Source organism: Tupaia chinensis, unplaced genomic scaffold, assembly GCF_000334495.1.
Source record: "Tupaia chinensis unplaced genomic scaffold, TupChi_1.0 Scaffold000678_1, whole genome shotgun sequence".
NCBI classification, from domain to species: domain Eukaryota; kingdom Metazoa; phylum Chordata; class Mammalia; order Scandentia; family Tupaiidae; genus Tupaia; species Tupaia belangeri.
Genome location: NW_006160202.1, coordinates 339,581 through 346,163, shown reverse-complemented (window position 1 = coordinate 346,163; position 6,583 = coordinate 339,581). Strand labels below are relative to the sequence as shown.

Here is a 6,583-nt window from a genome sequence, read left to right as displayed (position 1 = left end):
TTTATTTTATTTATGGGACGAGCAGATGGCATAATGGCTGCATTGCTGGACTTCCATGTAGTCAACTCTGGTTCAAATCCCAGACACAGTGGCTTAAGCTCATGCCAGGCACGTGTGCATGAATGCCCAAGATCCTGAGAGGACAATGGAGAAGAAAGAATTGTGGCATAGCCATCCCCCCTGAGGAGTGATTTCTCACTTCCTGTCTCTCTGTCTCTCTCTGTCTTTCTGGTGAGTGCATGTGCCCTATAGCAAAAGCCTCTCCAGAAAAAAAAAAAAAAAGAATTTATTTCATTTCACTTATTATTATTATGATCATTTAATTTGAACTATGAGAGATGGAGAGAGAGAGGAAGAGTGAGAAAGCAGGGTTCCAGGCTTGGGACTTGAACCTTGGTGGGCCATGTGGAAATCAAGCACCTTAGCCACCAAGCCATCTGCTAAACCCCAGGAAACCTATCTTTAGGGACTCTATCAGATTTAGAAAAAAGCAGTCATTGACATCAGTCATAAATATTTCAAGGATTTACATCCAACAGGCATTTCATCTTTCCTTTGTTTTTCTTTTTTCAGTTTTTACCATAGAATTTGTGCACTCACAAGAAACATGGAGGTGGTAGGTGGGATCAAAAACCATTCCTTTATTCCAGGAGGATGACCCTGCCAAAGTGCCTCTTCCTCCATTTTGCTCTGGGGATGTTGAGTGTGTGATTTTCAAGTTGAGGGTCTCAGGCTCTAATTGCACAGTTGGCCACGGGGAATGTGGAGTCTTAACTTCCATGCCACCTGTTGGTCTGGCAATGTGGATTACATTCTGTAGCATAGTGGACACCTACCAAACGTGGCTCTCTAAATTTGTTCCCTATGCATAGCAAGTGTGGTCGCCACCTTTCTGCTGGAAGCAGCAGCATGGATGGTCAGATGGGTGGCAGTTGGGGGTGTGTTCCTGCATAGTGGGAAAGGACTGAGTATCCCTGTGAAGAGGCTGTTTGCCCTCTGACAATGCCAGGCTCAGTTTCCTTTGGCCTCAGCTGAATGCAGATTGGCATAGATAGTTTCCCTCTCAGACCCCCTTTGGGGACATCTCACCACTCATCCCTAATCCTACTACCTACCCCCTAATCCTAACCACAAAACTCCTAATCCTAACCCTAACCCTCTAACCTTAACCCTTACCTTAATTCTAAACCTAACTCCCAACTCCCAACCCCTGATGGTTTAGACTGACTGGGGTCAGTCTTTTAAACCCAATTCTAAACCTTGTTTTAGGAAGGAAAGTATGATAAATGCTACCTAATGGATGGATCTAGAGTCATTCATGCTTAATGAAATAAACATCAAATGAAAGGACAAATACTGTACTGCTTTACTTATATGAGGTTTCTGGAACAGTCAATTCTTAGGAAAGAGAGAATAATACAAGCAGAGCATCTCCAAGTAGTAATGTCACAGATGAGGAGTTTGCTTTTTTGATTTTGAAATATTTTCCTGTATATTAAGAGATATCTTGGGAATGAGACCCAAGTCTGAACACAAAGTTATTCTATATCTGACCTACACTTTGTACACATAGCCAAAGACAATTCATTTTGTACAACACTTTTGTATTGTAGCATTTTGACTGCTACCTTGAACATGAGGTCAGGTGTGGACTTAGCCACTTTTGGCATCATGTTGGTTCTCAAAATGTTTTGGACCTGGGAACATGTCACATTTCAGATTTTTTGATGAGGGATACTTAACCCATGGTGATTTCCAGAGACTGCAAAAGAGGGACTAGGAAGTCAGTGTTCTAGGAAGGAAGAGGAAAAATCATGTAAATATGGATGGTTATGCAATAAAGTGAATACAGTTAATTCCAGAGAATCAACTGTACATTTAGAAATGCTTGATGCCAAGCTGCAAAATTGCACACAGGTAGTTCATTATGTGGGAGAGAGAGCACATGTGGGAGACCTGGATTTAGGTCCCAGGCCAAACTGAACATGCCAGGTGCAACTGTGTAGTCCTAAAATCATAGCTAATTGGGAGGCTGAGGAAAGGGAATGGCAACACAGCAAGACCATACCAAAGATAACTCTCTGTCTCCCCTCCTTTCCCTGCCTCTCTTTCTTATCTCATTTTTTAAAAAAAGATTCAGCACCAATGATGGTAGGACATGCTGGATACTGCTGGTTGGCATGCTGAGGCCACATGGGAGGTCTGAGTTTACGAGTTCAGCATCTAGTCTAACCCAAAAGGCCATTGTGAAGTTGCAAAACTCTCAGTGATTTGAAAAGTTGAGGCAGAGAGATTACAATATGGTGACAGCCTATTTAAAATACCAAAGACACACACCAACAAGGAGAAACAAAAGATTTAAATGGTAAAAACTTATATCATGTCTGTGTAATTACAAACATAAAATGAGCAAAGTGCTGGTACATGGCACAACATGAGTGAACCACAGAAACGACAGACGTGAGGAGACAAAACACAGAAGACCACACAGTGTGTGAGTCCACTTATGTGGACCATCTGGAATGGGCAGATCCAGGGACAAAAAGCAGACTCACAGTTCAGGGCTGGGGTGGAAGTGTCTCCTTTCTAGAACTGAATATCCTCTCAGGTTATTAAAATGCTCTTACCTGAATTTTAATTCCCCGAATGGAGGACTTGTCCCACTAAGGACTTGGAGCAAAGCTGCAAAGCTGCAGCTTCTTGGAGCTCTGATCACCCCACTGACACTCAGGGCCACCACCCAAGGCCTGGGAGAAACAGCATTTTATTATAAATTGGTATTTTCCAGCCACAGACAGCAGAGCACTGAGTACCTGCAGGTGGACCTCAGACCATGACCAAAACTGGGATGGGCATTGGTCCCCAATGCAAACATTGCAATTCAAACACACACAGAGTGTGTTCTGGCCTCTGCATTTGCCACTGAGGAGACCAGTAGGTACTCTCATATTCTGCACAGCACACTCCCAAGACATTGCTCTTATATCACCTACAATGTGCAACAGGGTCTGGAAGGACTCCCTGGAGTGTCTTCAGGACAGATACAGACCATTCCAGTCTTAGCTATGAGTGACAGAGTGAGGCTACATCATTTCATTACCCTGGCCCTGAGCCCTATATACCCAGACACATGGTTCTGGTCCTGCTTCCCTGAGCCCTTAGCTATGAGTGACAGAGTGAGGCTACATCATATCATCACCCTGGCCCTGGGTCCTATGGTCCTGCTTCCCTGAGCCCTCCCTTTCCCTCTGCCCACAAGGTGCCACTGAGGCAGGAAGGTCCTGACTACTCACTGGGTTGATGGCTAGCTGCCCAAGGCCAGGTGGTACTCTCCAGTGTGTGCTGAGGAGGAGAAACCCCTGTGTTTGCTGAGGCACTGCCTGGGAAGAAGCAGGAACTAGGGGTTCCTGGGGCAGAAGGTGGGTCTGGGTCCCCCACTTACAGTTTTGGGCAATATGGGAAGAGGCTCACTAGTTAACTGAGGCCCAGAGTTCCCTGCTGACAATCAGGATGATGTGGGAGGAGGAACACTGGCCAGCTGAGATAGAGTAGTCCTTGCTGACTGAAGGGATGATGCAGGATGAAGCTTATTGATGAGCTGAGTCCCAGCATCCCCAGCAGGGTAAACCTCTCTGATGATGTGAGGCCAATCTCCCCCTACTGTTTGTGGGGGTTGATGCAGCATTAGTCTCATTCATTGGTATAGGCCAGATGTCCCCCTCTAGGCTGTTCTGTGAGATGAAACAAATTCAGGTTTCATAGTTGGTGATTTGTCTATAACAGAAAGATTACTGAGACCTAGGGAAGGACTAGGGTTTTCTGGGTACAGTTGTCCAAGTTCATTGCTGAAATAACTGTAAGGTCACACTACTGGACCAAGGAATGATGTCCATGACTCTAGCTCAGAGGCTGATAAATGTAGGACATGCTAACCAAGGTCAAACAGGGGTAGAATTGATTTACACAGGAGTAAATTCACATTTTAGAGACTATTTCAGTGTCTAGTTGGACATAATCAAAACGGTGACTTTATGAAACAAGAATGTGAACAGGATGTGACTATGAGGATGCATTCAGACACATTCTAAGTCACAGAGTTTAAAAAGATGTTTAAGCTCAATGATCTCATTGATGCTATACAGAAAGCTATAAACCTGAAGAAGCATAAATGTCAGGATATTCTAGGGCTCATTTTATGAAGAAAATGACTTAACTTTCAGAGGATTATAAAGAATTCTTGGAAACCAAACCTCTTGAATTTTTCCAAATTTAGTTGAACTTTAAAGTATATTAATTATAGGGCAGGCAGGTGTCAAGGGGAAAAAGGCTCTGATTCCCTCATGATCAATTGCAGTTTAAGTCACAGAGCTGGTGGCTTGAAAATCACAACTACTGCACATGCATGCATGCCCCAAACCACAGGAAAATGGAAGAGAAGGGATTGCTGGTGTACATCCCCCTGGTGGGGATTTCTTGCTTTCCCTTGTCTCCCTCCAGCAAGCACACATATCAAAAAAAAAAAGACAGTTATTATTATGCTAATATAGTTAATCATGAAGTGAATGATTAAGAAGGGGACCTGTGCCTAATTTATGTACTAAAATATAAGCTGAATAATTAATGTTACTAGGAGTATAACTTAGGATATCAGAATCCAATCAGGTTTCATTGTATAATGGAAGGGCCTCATCATGAACAATTCCATTACACTATACAGCAAGTTCATATGAAGTACAACATGATAGCAACGTAAGAGAGTTTCATGAATTTGTTGAAGAAAAGTAGATAGAGTCTATCTTGGGAAACTTTTAACGAATAGGAAACATATGCTGCTGACATAAAAATATTCCTGGCTAAATCAGGTTTCATTGTATAATGGAAGGGCCTCATCATGAACAATTCCATTACACTATACAGCAAGTTCATATGAAGTACAACATGATAGCAACGTAAGAGAGTTTCATGAATTTGTTGAAGAAAAGTAGATAGAGTCTATCTTGGGAAACTTTTAACGAATAGGAAACATATGCTGCTGACATAAAAATATTCCTGGCTAGATACCTGCTATATATATATATATATATATATATCCCTTTTTAAAAAAACTAAAATAAAAAACTGAATCTGGGGTTAGGCTCTGGCCTGGAAGTTAAAACAGGTGGATCCCATATGGTCAATGGCAGTTTGAGTCCTGAACCTGACAACTTGAGAGACACACCAAGCACACATGCATGCATTCCCAAAATTAAAAAAAAAAGGGGAAGAATAAACAAAACAAAGGACAAAAAAAAAGATAAAAAGAAAGTAGAAAAGAAAGGAGGGAGAGATGGAGAAGGCAGGATTGTAAGGTACTTTCTCTCTCTCTCTCTCTCTCTCTCTCCTCTCTCTCATGCCTGCACCCTCTGGTAAAATTGTTTGAGAGATTTTTTCTACTTTGGGTGGGTATGCTTGCCAAAGAGATAGAGACAGAGACAGAAAATGAGAAAAAAACCTTCAGGGAGATGGCCATGCCACAATACCTTCTCCTCCATTCTTCTCTTGGGCTATGATTTTGGACATGCATGCACATGTGATTGACATGAATTTTAAGCTGCTGGACTCCTACTGTGATTGACCATATGGGAGTCTGGTGCTTTAACCACCACACAACCCACAGGCCGCTCTAGCAAATTTTTTTTCAAGATATTTAGAATGCTTTAATATTTCCAGTTAACACCATTTGTATCAGTATCTGCCATGTTGCAACTAGTACCATTTCACATAACTAGTCAGTGAAGCTTTTTTTCTCTTCTTTTTCTTTCTTTTCTTTTCTTTTCTTTTCTTTTCTTTTCTTTTCTTTTCTTTTCTTTTCTTTTCTTTTCTTTTCTTTTTTTCTAAAGGGCAAGAGTGAGAACAGAAGGACAGGAGATGTGAAAATGTCAGGTTTCACACTTCTGTTAAAAACTCAAAAATACAAACTATTTTCTTCTGTGCATGAAAACTGTACCATGACTTGAAGGATGTTTCAGCTTTAATCCCATGATTCGTCACCTACTGGATTGGGAGTTTGTGGAGAAGAAAATCCTGTTGTGTTCAAAGTGTTCTTGCCCTGGTAATTCGTTCTAGTATCAACTGATGCAAAAACAACATTTCCTCTTGTAGTACCACTGAAGCCAGAACCATATGTACTAAAGGCAATTTCTTCCAACCATGCAGGAACATCTTGTTGAGCATCGGACAGTACTTTCACTAGAGGTTGTGCTAAATGGCTGTCTGATTCAGGATCAAAAAAGGAAATAGCTCTGCCGGTATTCCCACATCGACCAGTGCGCCCAATACGATGAACATATTCATCAATGGTAGAAGGAAGGTCGAAATTGATAACATGTTGAACATTTTCAATATCCAGCCCTCTGGCAGCTACTGAAGTAGCAACAAGTACTGGACACTTGCCAAAGCGAAAATCCCTTAGAGCTTGTTCTCGCTCCCTCTGTTCCCGGTCACCATGAATACTTGTAGCTGATATTTTTCTTGACAAAGAAAAGTCACAATAAAATCTGCTTTTTTCTTAGTTTCAACAAAGACCATAGTTCTTTCATCACCT

At 41.8% G+C, this 6,583-nt stretch overlaps 1 pseudogene; it reads right to left on the bottom strand.

Moving 5' to 3' along the window:
* Positions 1 to 6,010: 6,010 nt before the first annotated feature.
* Positions 6,011 to 6,583, bottom strand: part of LOC102475319 (putative ATP-dependent RNA helicase DDX4 pseudogene) — a 1,998-nt pseudogene continuing 1,425 nt past the window's right edge.